The sequence below is a fragment of the Pongo abelii genome, chromosome 10 (assembly GCF_028885655.2).
Source record: "Pongo abelii isolate AG06213 chromosome 10, NHGRI_mPonAbe1-v2.0_pri, whole genome shotgun sequence".
Taxonomy (NCBI): Eukaryota; Metazoa; Chordata; class Mammalia; order Primates; family Hominidae; genus Pongo; species Pongo abelii.
This window is the reverse complement of record NC_071995.2, coordinates 131,105,372-131,118,431: the sequence shown is the minus strand read 5'-3', so window position 1 is coordinate 131,118,431 and position 13,060 is coordinate 131,105,372. Positions and strand designations below refer to the sequence as shown.

At 47.8% G+C, this 13,060-nt stretch overlaps 1 protein-coding gene and 1 pseudogene across 1 annotated transcript in view; both read right to left on the bottom strand.

The window, feature by feature from the left end:
- Positions 1–7,259: 7,259 nt before the first annotated feature.
- Positions 7,260–12,934, bottom strand: LOC134759482 (E1A-binding protein p400-like; annotated as a pseudogene).
- LOC100451512 (putative EP400-like protein) overlaps positions 11,859–13,060 on the bottom strand; it is a 38,890-nt gene continuing 37,688 nt past the window's right edge. The window contains exon 8 of the mRNA XM_063712365.1: positions 11,859–11,981. The gene's annotated coding sequence lies outside the window, so the exon portion shown is untranslated. The remainder of the gene's footprint in view (positions 11,982–13,060) is intronic.

Below are 13,060 nucleotides of genomic sequence, written 5' to 3'. Positions count from 1 at the left end.
CTAGCTCCCCCAGCGTCCCCGCCCCTGGCAGCCCCATTGCCGGCCAGTGTCTGGCGTCTCTGAGCCAGGTGGCCCGACTTCCTGGAAGGGCCACGCCATTTGCACCAAGACCCTGAGAAGTCAGCCCAGACTCCACGCAGTGGTTTGGCACATCCCACGACGCGTCCTCACTGCAGCTCAGCCCTTCCCACGGCTCCTGCTCCCAGGGGCTGCGCCGGGCAGGGGTGGGAGGCAACACCAGGTGCCCACTCCAGGAAAACCTGGGGGCTGCGGGGCTCATGGAAGGCATCCGGGGGTGGCGGCTGCTCTGGGCTGCGGCCCTGGGGGAGCAGCTCCCCTGGACCACACCTGGAGACTCTACCATCAGCAAAAATGACAGGGAAAAGGCCTCTGTACCACTGTCCTGTGACTGGGCAGAAAAGGAGGCCTTGCTCCCGCTCAAGGAACCTTCTAAAATGCACCTGCTGCTGCTCGCAGTTCTCTTCTTGGTGGGGCCTACAGCTCCTGGTCCAGGTCACAGCGCTTCCCATAAGGTGGGAGAGAATCACCGCCCACCAAGCCCACAGCTCTGGGGCCAGCAGGCAAAAGGCGAAAGCCCTGCTCATATTCCGAACCTTCGAACAATAGGTGCTAGATTTCCCAGTAGATAACCTCAAGGACCCCAGCGCCCGGGAGTGGCCTTTGAACACCATGCGTCTCCTGTTCAAAACTGTGCCTTGGGCTATGAGAACAGAGCCCGCAGGGACCAACATGCAAGTCAGGAAGCTGCTTCCGAGGAGCCCGGCCCTCCATGGGCGGCCACTCCCCGCCTCACCTCAATGCCACACAACTGAGCTGCTCTTTCATAATCCAAGTTCCACAACACTCCTTATTCTAGTTTTGTATTTCCATTCCGTTCTTCCGCAGACTTAGTCCTAATGTATTTTATGCTTGGAATCCTTTGACAGCTCCCACATACTTCTGTGCAACAGAAATGTGTACGAAAATTGATCACAAGGCTCTAGGCGTTCAAAAACAATGATCCCGACTGAGAAATCATTACAATTAGTACTGGTATGCAAGTAGTCAAAATAACATAACTAAATATAAAAAGTGAAATTTAACCCCAGTGAGATGAATCAGGCTGCAAACTGAGTGATTCTGTCACTGTTCGGGGCACCACTTGTAACCGCCCTCGATCCTTGGTGGACTGAACAAAGGGGGCGAACGTGGGAATAAAAGACAAGAGACAAGAGAGTATATTTGAAAGAAGGGGTCAGGGGGCACCTTGCCTTTAGTGGACAAGGGCCCTGAGCTTTACACAGCCCTCCATATTTATTGGTAAAAGAGAGAGAGCTTTACACAGCCCTCCGTATTTATTGGTAAAAGAGAGAGAGCTTTACACAGCCCTCCGTATTTATTGGTAAAAGAGATAGAGCTTTACACAGCCCTCCGTATTTATTGGTAAAAGAGATAGAGCTTTACACAGCCCTCCATATTTATTGGTAAAAGAGATAGAGCTTTACACAGCCCTCCATATTTATTGGTAAAAGAGATAGAGCTTTACACAGCCCTCCGTATTTACTGGTAAAAGAGATCGCGAGAAAGGGGGGGTGATTGTTGGGTAATCGGCAGTCGGCCGTTTGGTTCACAGCAGGCTTTCGAGACTGCATCCTTCGAACAATAGGCGCTAGATTTCCCAGTAGATACACAGCAGGCTTTCAAGACTGCATCCTTCGAACAATAGGTGCTAGATTTCCCAATAGATAACTTCAAGGACCCCAGCGCCTGGGAGTGACCGCCCTCAGCAAACCTTCTGGCAGCAGGCACAGCTGGGAGTTTTACTCACATCCTACATTCATGATAAACAGTTTGCTGTTTGATCATATAGCCTCCAGTGGAATGCTGAGTTGGTCACGATCCCTTTGGCCTTTTTGGCTCCCAACATCAGGCTGTTTTTTTCTTTTCAATCAGTTCATCCATTCATGGGATGACATAGATTCAGCACCGGTGCTGTTCTTATTTTTCGTATTTATAGATCAAAACACCAAGGAAAACCCATGCCCATAATTAAGCAGATGGCACCAGGAGTTCTGCCACTTGACTCTGAGCCCTTCTGAAGACTTCATCAGCCGGAGCTTGACAGGTTCTCCTTCACATGTGGCTGAAGCCAGAAGAGAAGCCTCCCGGCCTGCAGGCAGCTTCGTGGGTGGCACGTGGGTGTGGCCTCCTCAGCCTTGATGGCAGCACTCAGGGCTGTCCTCTGGCAGAGCCCTCACCAGGCAGCAGCTGACGAGGTGACAGGATGATGATGGAAGCTCTAGAGACATTCCTAAGGCCTTGTGACTGTGTTTGGAAGGTCTTTGCATCTGTGCAGCTCAGCGTGAGGGGCAGATCGGCTGAGCCACACCCTGGCAGCCTGGGGTGGTCCTCTGATTCTTGCTGTCCTCAAGCTCACACTCCAGTCTCACCATGCAAGGCTCCCAGCCCCTCCCTTGGCCCCAGGGGGACCCTCCGGTGAGCATTACCGCCTACTCTCCAGCACACCTTCTGTCCACTGCGCTTTGCTTTCCACATCAAGGGCCATTTGCCTTCTTAAGGTGAGTTTGTTTGTGGTAAATCTTTTCAGTTTTTGTCTGAGTATGTCTTTGCTTCACTCTTATCCTTGAAAAACAGTTTTATCCCAGCACTTTAAAGCTACTTCTGGTTTCCACAGTTCCTACTAAGAAGGGAGCTGTCCGTGGAATCACCTTTCCTTCGTGAGAAATCTGTTTTCCTCCTGGATTCTTTCATGGTTTTCTCATCTGCTTTGAGTACCACAGTTTGCCCAGATGTGTCAGGCACAGGTATCTTTGTCTGTATCCCGCTAGGGACTTGTTGTATTTCTTCAGTCTTTAGACTGGTAAGTTAAACCCATTCTGAAAAATTCTCAGCCATCCACTTTTTGAATATTTTCTTTTTTCGTTCTCTTCTGGAACTCAGTTGAATGTTAGATCTTCTCACCCCTCCCTCTTCTTTTCTTATTTTTTGCAGAGATGGGGCCTCACTCTGTTGCTCAGACTGGTCTTGAACTGCTTGGCTCAAACAATCCACCCACACTGGCCTCCCAAAGTGCTGGGGTTACAGGCCTGAGCACTGCAGCCAGCCTGTCTTCTTTGTCTTGTTTCCTAGTCTCATGCTACCATGATTATTTCTCCAGATCTCTCTGTAGCTCACAAATTCTCTAATGTATTGTTTAACCCTTCCATTAAGTTTTTAAAAACTGCAGTATAGGCTGGGCACGGTGGCTCACGCCTGTAATCCCAGCACTTTGGGAGGCCAAGGTGGGCGGATCACAAGGTCAGGAGATCGAGACCACTCTGGCTAACATGGTGAAACCTCGTCTCTACTAAAAATACGAAAAAAATTAGCCAGGCATGGTGGCGGACACCTGTGGTCCCAGTTACTTGGGAGGCTGAGGCACGAGAATGATGTGAACCTGGGAGGTGGAGCTTGCAGTGAGCCGATATCGCGCCACTGCACTCCAGCCTGGGCGACGGAGCCAGACTCCATCTCAAACAAACAAACAAACAAACAAACAAAAAAACTACAGTGTAATTCATATACAGCAAGTCGCTGTTTCTGATGCATACTTCAGTTTTGATCAATGCACACAGCCATGTAACAACCATCAGCATCAAGATACAGAATCTTTCCACAGCTCTCCAGAATTCCCTCTTGCCCCTTTGAAAGTCAATCCTTCCACCGCCCCAGCCCCTCGTGACCACAGAGCTCTTCTCTGTCGCTATAGTGTTGCCTTTTCCAGAATGTCATATAAAAACAAAAACTGCAGCCTTCTAAGTGTGGCTTCTTTCACTCTGCATAAGACACTTCAGGCTTATCCCCGCTGCCCCCAGCATCAGTGGCCCAGCCCTGTCTCCTGCTGAGTGCTGTTTTATGGAACCGGTGGGTTGCCGTTTGTTTACCCATGGCCAGTTGAAGAGCGTCTGGGTTGCTTCCAGTTTTAGGTAAATGAATAAAGCTGCTGTGAACACTTGCATCATTTTTCATTGTGGTTACAGTATTTGGTTATTGTGTGGACATATGTCTTCATTTCTCTGGTATAAAGAATGAGGGGCTGGATTGCTGGGTCATACAGTAAATGATTGTTTTATTTTATAAGAAACTGCCAAACTGATTCCAGAGGGCTCCACTATCTTGTAGTCCCACCAACAAGGTATGAGAATTTCTGTTGTTCCACACCCTCACTAACACTTGGTTTTGGTCTTGTCTTTTTTTTTTAAGGCATTCTCACAGGTGTGCAGTAGTTTCTCATTGTGATTTTTATTTGCATTTCCCAGAGGACAGTGCTTATTTGCCACCTAGAGAGCTTCTTTGGTGGAGTGTCTGCTCAAATCTGTTGCCCACTTTACAAAATAAGTTGTTTTTGTATTAGTAAGCTTTGACAGTTTTTTGTATGTTCTGGTTACACGTCCTTAATCAGCTACATGACTGGCAAAGGTTTTCTCCTGGTAACTTGTCTTTTCATTCTCTAAACAATGGTTTTCACATAGCAAGAAGGTTTAATTTTATTAAAGTATGACTTGCCAATTTTTTCCTTTTATAGGCTCTATTTTTGGTGTCATATCTAAGAAATGTTTACTTAACCTATAGTCACAAAACTTTTTTCCTATGTTTCATAGTTTTGAATTTTATGTTTGGGTCTATGATCCATTGAGTTAATTTTCTATGGGGTGTGAGGTAGGGATCAAGATTACTTCCATTAAGTTTTGAATTTCAATTATTACATTTTTCATTTTTAGAGGTTCTATTTGGTTCATTTATTATCTGCTTAGCTTCTGATAATCTCTTGCTTCTTATTCATGCTTTTTAGCTTCTCCTTTGTTTCTTCAAACACATTAAACATATTTGCATTTCCTATTCTAACATCTGAGTCTTTGCAGGTGTGCTTCTTTTGGCCATAACTTCTGAGGCCCCTTCTCTTGTGTGTGCTGTGATTTTCCACTATGAGCTTATAGTCTAGGGATCCTGCTGGCTGGAATTCCTTGAGGCCTGGGTTGGGGGTTCCTCCTGCAAGGATGTACATTTCTTTCTACCAGAGGCCTGGGGGCACTATAGCTCCAGATATGCTTGCAATTAAAAGTCACAGTTTGCAGTTCTTTTGAACATGTAAATAATATGAACTTTGGCCCTACACCTGTGATGGAGAGTGCTAGCCAGGGGCCATAAATTTATAGGAGAGACTTTTTAAAGATGTTCCATCCACAGCCATGGCCAAGTGAGATACTGTTCTTGCAGTGAAGCTTAGAGTAGTAGTTTGCCCACTTCATCATTTCCTGGTAGTGTCTGCTGTATCCCTTTGTGAGCCCAGCCTTATATGGGGGTCTCTAATTTGGTTCTGCCCCTCCCTGGGTCCAAGGCTTCTCCAGACTGCTCCCCAAACTTACCTCAAAGTTCTAGGTCTTCTGGGTACATGGGGACCCAGGCCATAGAGTGTCTTTAGCCCAGACCTACCTCCTTAGACTTCAGCCCTCACCTGGTTTCTAGACTCACTATCCTGCAGACTCATTCATGGTTTTATATATTTTATCTGGCACTTTTTGAAAATCTGGCATTTTTCTATTTTTTTTTGAGATAGATTTTCAGGTTCTCTCATCTACCATATTACTAGAAATAGAAGTCCTTGTCAGAGTGATTTTTCACAGAAATCATTGTAAATATTTTTGAAAAATTATACTATACAGCAAAGCAAGCTCTCCCCTAGAGAGCAAATATATGTAAAAATTACAGGGTCAGAGTTCCTTGACACTCGGCCCCTCCCCACCTCCAGGAGCCCATGCAGGGAGCCTCCTCAGCTCTGCTTAACGACTGCCTCCAAAAGGAAGGGGATGAGTCCAGCCCCACTCTGGCCTAAGGGGCCTGAACGATGAGTGTGAGATGCAGCTCCCACAAAGCTGAGCGGCCACTTACCTTCTGCTGTGCAGCAGCAGGCCTGGGGCGGCCGAGGGCTGCACAGCTTTTTGCTGCTGGTGGTGTTTCAGCTTTCGGAGCTGCTGCATGTGCAGAGGCTGCACAGCCAATCTGGCCCCCTGTGGTGACGGCAGAGAGGGGGCCGCTGATTTGCTCAGAGGTGTAAACTGCATGGCAATGACAGTAAAGGAAATGCCTGCTGCCTTCAAAAGGAGAAATAACACCCATGCCGCATCTCCCCTTAATAGAGGCAAGCAGCTCTCGCCGGGGGTACAGCGGCCTCCGCTCCATTTGCTTAAAAGGGGGAGGTGCAAGGAATGAGGCTCTAATTAGGCGTCTTAAAAAATTAACACATGGCAAAACAACTCAGCAACTTCTAGAATGAGAAATTTAGAAAGGTTTGATGCAACTCACTCAAGTGAGTTGTTTCGAGTTTGGTGAGGCGAAGGTGGCTGCCTACCTGCCGCTTTCTGCAGAAGCCTTATCACAACACTGATCCCGTTGCGTTGATGGAAGCGCTGTGACCCTGGCTGCCAGGACAGACACCACAGGAGGCCTGGCCAGAGCAACCTGGGCCATCTGGGATGTCAGCGCCGACATCAGTCTTGGGCCTTGCAGGTGGGAGGTGGAAACTCGAGTCTAAATAACAAGAAACAAGGATCACATATGCCCTGCCCTGTCACACCGTGTTATCCTTCCTCAGGGGTTGGAATCATCAACCCACCTCAGGTATTAAACACAATGATGAGGCCAGGCGTGGTGGTTCATGCCTGTAATTCCAGCACTTTGGGAGACTGAGGTAGGTGGATCACCTGAGGTCAGGAGTTCGAGACCAGTCTGGCCAACATGGTGAAACCCGGGTCTCTACTAAAAATACAAAATTAGCCAGGTGTGGTGGTGCATGCCTGTAATCCCAGCTACTGGGGAGGCTGACGCAGGAGAATCACTTGAACCCAGGAGGGGAAGGTTGCAATGAGCCAAGATTGGGCCATTGCACTCCAGCCTGGGCAACAAGAGCGAACCTCCTCAAAAAAAAAAAAAAAAGAAAAAAAAAATGCAATGATGACTGAACACTTACAAGCCGGGCTACCTGGAGGTTGGCCATGGTGGTGCCCATCAACAGGGCTCTGGGTCTCGGGGCTGTGACCATGGTGAGCTGGGGGCTCTGCTGTGGTAGGGGGGTGATGGCTGCACTTGCACTTGTGTGGTTGGCTGCGCCCCGGGCAGGGCCTGCGGTGGTGGGGGTGGTGGGAGCAGCTGCAGTTTCTGCTTCTGGAGTCTAATCAAGTGCACCTGAAGATACAGATGATACTCATGTGTTTCCTCGGTTGGCAAGCTCACTTATGCAAATCCGGAAGTTTATGTCTTTCTTCACTCATGCTTTTAAAAAGACTGTCAACAGACGTACAGCTAATCAGATATAGATGCTACTACCAGGTATCTCTGGTATCACTAGCTTGCTTTCAGGAGCCACGTGGTTCTAATGGCACATCCTGACTGGCCCTCGGCCGCCACAAATGCACCGCCGGCAGCTCCCTCCCACGCATAGGACACAACACACACTCTTGCACATGACACACAAGGCTCATGCAGAGACGCGCCATCCTCAGAAACACCTGCACACAAGGCTGGCCCTGGGCTGGCCTCGGGGAACTTGGGATTTGGGGAGGTTGCCACCATTCTCTGACCCACAGCCCCTCATCCTCTGGGCCTGTGCCACCTTCTCCCTGCGTTCTGAGTCCTCACCACACAGCCCTGAGCTTCCTGAATGCAGTGCACTGCTCCCTGTCACGTGCATGTGTGCGCTACTCCTGCTGCCGTGACCTTCCCTCCCCCGTAACCATCCAGGAACTTCCTATTTGCTCTGAAGACTCAGCATGACCTCCGTTCTCCCAGGTCAGGCACTCCTTTCCCTGTGCTTTCCGATACTCACCACCAGGACTATGAGTTCCTAGGGGCATGTGTTGGTTTTCCACTTTGAGTAGCTGATTAAAAATGGACGGATGGATGGATGGATGGGTAGATGGATGGACAGATGAGTAGGTGGATAGATGGATGGCCGGATGGGGTGGATGGATGGATGAATGAATGGATGGGATGGCTGGCTGAGTGGGTGGGTGTGTGGGTGGATGGATGGATATATGGATGGGTGGGTCAGTGGGTGAATGGATGAGTAGACAGAAGGATAGGTGGATGGATGGATGAATGAATAGATGCATGGAAAAGTAGATGGGTAGATGAATGGATAGATGGATGAGTGGATGGATAGGTGGGTGGGTGGATGGACAAGTTAGTAGGTGGATCGGTGGATGGGTGGGTGAGTGGATGAATGAAGGACAGATGAGTAGGTGGACAGGTAGGTGAGTGAATGGATGGATGGACGGACAGACAGGTGGGTAGATGGATGGATGAATGGGTGGGTGGGTGAGTGAATGGGTAGAAAAGCGCTGGGACTATAGGTATGAGCCACTGTACCTGGTATATGTATTTTAAATTTAGCCATTAAATTTGAAAGATAAAGGATATAGAGTGGATGTTTAAAATCTTTTTCTTTTCTTTTCTCTTTTTTTTTGAGACAGAGTCTCACTCTGTCGCCCAGGCTGGAGTGCAGTGGTGCGATCTCAGCTCACTGCAACCTCCACCTCCTGGGTTCAAGCGATTCTCCTGCCTCAGCCTCCCGAGTAGCTGGGACTACAGGCGCCCACCACCACGCCTGGCTAAGTTTATTTTTAGTAGAGATGGGGTAAAATCTTTTTCTTAAATACAGCACAAACTCACACCATAGGGGTGCACCAAGTCACATTTCAGCTGGATGCCTGCATGTCAAAATCTCTGATTAGCCAAAGCCAAAATTACCATCAACAGAATAAACTCTGTGACAGATGAATAAATCTGACATCTTATTTTTTAAATAATATTTTAAATTTAGGGGTCAAGTTTATTTGTATCTGTGAAAAATTCCCAAACTAGTACTTTTTCTTAAAAGACTTGTCAACAATAGAATTAAACGCTGTCCTTGAAGATGATTTTGCTCAATGCTGAGAATGCCAGTCCATCCCAACACAGAGATCAGGATCAGCCTCTAATCTAATCTTCCCACCATGCTTGATATTATTACTTACATGTTTGGAAATACATGTTGGTTCAAAAAAGATAAAATGTGCTCCCTAAAGTGTTCTACCATGGAGTCTCTCTTCATGTTTGTAGCAACTATTAATCTATTTGTGTATTTTATTATTAGAAAGTTCTTGACAATTATTTGTGTGCACAAAATTAACAGCTTTCACAATAATCATTCATTGTGCTACAGCCTTCTACCACTGCAACAACAGATACAGGTTCATATTTCAACTGACAGAACTTCTAAATATAAAATCCCATAAGGGTTTTTTTTTTTTTTTAATCCCAAGTCACCTGAATACACACCCACATTTAAAAGTGAATATTCTGGCCGGGCACAGTGGCTCACACCTGTAATCCCAGCCCTTTGGGAGGGTAAGACGGGCAGATCACCTGAGATCGGGAGCTGAAGACCAGCCTGGCCAACATGGTGAAACCCCATCTCTACTAAAAATACAAAAAATTAGTTGGGCCTGGTGGCTCATGCCTGTAGTCCCAGCTACTGAGGAGGCTAAGGCAGGAGAATCACTTGAACCCAGGAGGCGGAGGCTGCGGTGAGCCGAGATCACACTGTGGTACTCCAAAGCCTGGGTGACAGAACGAGACTCTGTCTCCAAAAAAAAAAAGTGAACATTCAGAAACTCATCATTGTAAATAATATGGCTTATCTATATTATAGGTACATAGTCCCTTATCCAAAATCCTTAGGGCCACACAGGGTTTGGAATTCAGACTATTTCAGAGAAGTAAGGTAATGATATAAGTCAAATAAGCATTGGGAAAGTGTTAGGGACAGCGTCTGGCACCCATGACCAAACATGCTGATGCTTCCACAGCAATAGCACCCAGACACACTCACCTACCAGGACCGCGGGGCTGGCCTGGCCTCAGTGTGGGTCAGGTTTGCTGCAAAATGAGTGAGCAACACTGAATGAGCAAAACCTTTCTGCTGTCTGAGCTTTCAGAGTTTTAGAATTGCAAATAAAGGGTGTGAACCCAAGGGATGCTGTCCTACTGATCAGACATGGTGTAACCTGCCCCATCACAGGACTCAGAAGACAGTCGGGGTGCCCGGTTCCCACACGGCAAAGCCAAAAGGCAGTTCGGGCGGAAAAACCAAAGGCAAGACCACACGTTTCTGTTTTGATTTGAAGTCATCCTGAGAAAATTCGATTTTGAAATGGACCCTTTCTGGGTGGTCCCAAAGATCGTGACCAGGTCTGTCCTCTCTGGAAGGAGACCAGAGGGAAATGCTGAGGAGACTGGAGACCGGAGCCCCCCAGCAAGGACACAGGCACCCTGAAGCCCCTCACCCGGAACATGAAGTTCTGACGTCACAAAGAAAACACTCACCATGTCGCTTTTATTTTCCAGTGGAGGAGCACTTGCTTCAAAGATGCTGGAATCTTTACCTACAAAGGCGTAATCATAACGTTTTCAGGGCTTCAGTCTCATTACGCCATGGCACAAAGCACAGGAGCATAACAATGAATTCTAACAGCTCACCTTGGCAGTGGGCTATAACACGACGACTATTTGAATAAATACACGACATTAACTTAGTTGGTTACCTCTTTTTGAATATTTATTCAAATTTAATGTCTTTTTTTGTTTCTCTTGAAATTCAATTTGCAGCTTAATTTCTACTATCTAAAAGATAATCTACAATCTAAAAGAAAATCATGAATTAAAATATAAAATCATTAGCTCCCGAGTGAAAACTTGAGGGCAAATTGTAGAGGAAACGTGTGTTTACCTGCGCAGTACTAGACCAGGGACGCTCCATTTCTCTGGTAGTGGAGGCGCCGTCTGCCTCAGCCTACTCGGCTCCTCCCTCTCGGGCCCCGCCTCCCTGCGCGTCCTGTCCTGCAGCTGCCGGGCCACAGCTCTGAGCATCTGAAGACAATCGCCACATTGTCTGTGAGGGTCTCCATGCACACAGTAATATGGAAACATCTTGTTTTTTACTAGATATACATATTTAATTCTGGAGAATTCCAAAGGAAGTCTATTATTTCCATTTTTAGTATCCATTCATGATACTGCTTCAATCAACAATTCTAATAATATTCAATAATAAAAAGTAAAATGAATATTCCCCTAGAAAATACCCTTTACTGTCAGCCAAAGACACTTATGTTAATGGGCAATAAAGTCCAGATGAAACATGAACCACAGTTATCACAGGGCTTTCTATGCAAACATAATTCAAGATAATCCTTCTCAATTTAGACTGTGCCATGGCCAGACATGAAATGCCAGTTGATATGAAATTGTCCACATGGCCGGGGGTAGTGGGTCATGCCTGTAATCCCAGCACTTTGGGAGGCCGAGGCAGATGGATCACTTTGAGGTCAGAAGTTCAAGATCAGCCTGGTCAACATGGCAAAACCCCATCTCTACTAAAAATACGAAAAATTAGCTGGGCATGGTGGCAGGTGCCTGTAATCCTCACTACTCAGGAGGCTGAGGCAGGAGAGTCAATTTAACCTGGGAGGCGGAAGTTGTAGTGAGCCGAGACTGAGCCACTGAACTCCAGCTTGAGTGACAGAGTGAGACTCCATCTCAAAAAAAAAAGACTTACAGTCAGGTAAAGTCTTATAGTTAGTGATGAAAACTCAAACATTAAATTGGCCATATTAAATTTAGAAATTTTTTTTTACATAATATAATTACTTCTTCAATTCTCTTTCACGATGTGATTTCCGCAAAGTACTATTCCAACCCACCTTCTTCACAGAGGCCACCTTCCACCTCTCCTGGGCAAAGTCTGTGGCCATCCACTGCATCTCCTCCAGCAGATAGTCCCAGTGGGACTTGGGCCGTGGGGCCTCCTGCAGCTTCAGCAGACGCCTCTGGGACCACAGACCTGCTTTCCTCAGCTCCGCAATGCGCTGATGCACCTGGTTCTCCTGAAAGACAGGAGCAGCCCATCAACTGTGAAGACAGAGACTCCAGCCCCTTTGTCACGGGCTCAGATTAAGGACCTGAATGAGGGAAGGCAGTTTCCCGGCGGTCCCCAGTACAGACCACACTGGGTGCTGGTGGGGGAACCTGCAGTTCCCAGATGCTGTGCACACACCCCAGATGCCCCCTGCTCTAGAATCTGAGTAGGCTGGTGCCAAAGAATCACCAGAGAAGCAGCCATGGCCAGTTTTTCAGATGCCTTTACCGTCTGCCATATTATACTGAGAAACATTTCAACTTCTAATTTAAACAGCTTGTAGCAAAAGCAACTTCTTTCGCAGATAACTGAGCTCTCTCACCAGCTTGATCTGCTCTGCAATCTTGTCCTAAGGGCTCTCTATGGCCATAGGGTTTGGTGGGGGATGGGGCGGGGCAGGTGGTGCTGTACTCTGGGCTCTGGACACCGTGGCCACAGCCACACCTGCAGGTCTGAATGCACCTGGAGAGGCAGCTTTGTGACTTGCTTGGGGGGTGCCGCTTGTCTGCATGGAGCAGATGGAAAGGGGTGCTGCTGGCCGGGCGCAGTGGCTCACATCTATAATCCCAGCACTTTGGGAGGCTGAGGTGGGCGGATCACGAGGTCAGGAGACAGAGACCATCCTGGCTAACACAGTGAAACCCCGTCTCTATACAAAAAAAATTAGCCGGGCGTGGTGGCGGGCGCCTGTAGTCCAGCTACTCGGGAGGCTGAGGCAGGAGAATGGCGTGAACCTGGGAGGCCGAGCTTGCAGTGACCCGAGATCGCGCCACTGCACTCCAGCCTGGGCGACAGAGCGAGACTCCGTCTAACAAAAAAAAAAGGGGGGTGCTGCCCGCAGGAGCCGAGGGCGGACAAGGTGACAGGGGCAGAGTGTTTGCAACAACTGGTTACCCTCAAGGGCAGCAAGCTACCCGTCATTAACGCATTCGGTTCTCAATTCCACTAAAACCTTTACCCGGAACGCTGACTTACGGCCCTCACCATTTCATCAGAAGTGCTTAGTAGGGGAAAAATATTGAACAAGTTAGACCTAGTCCTTTACAC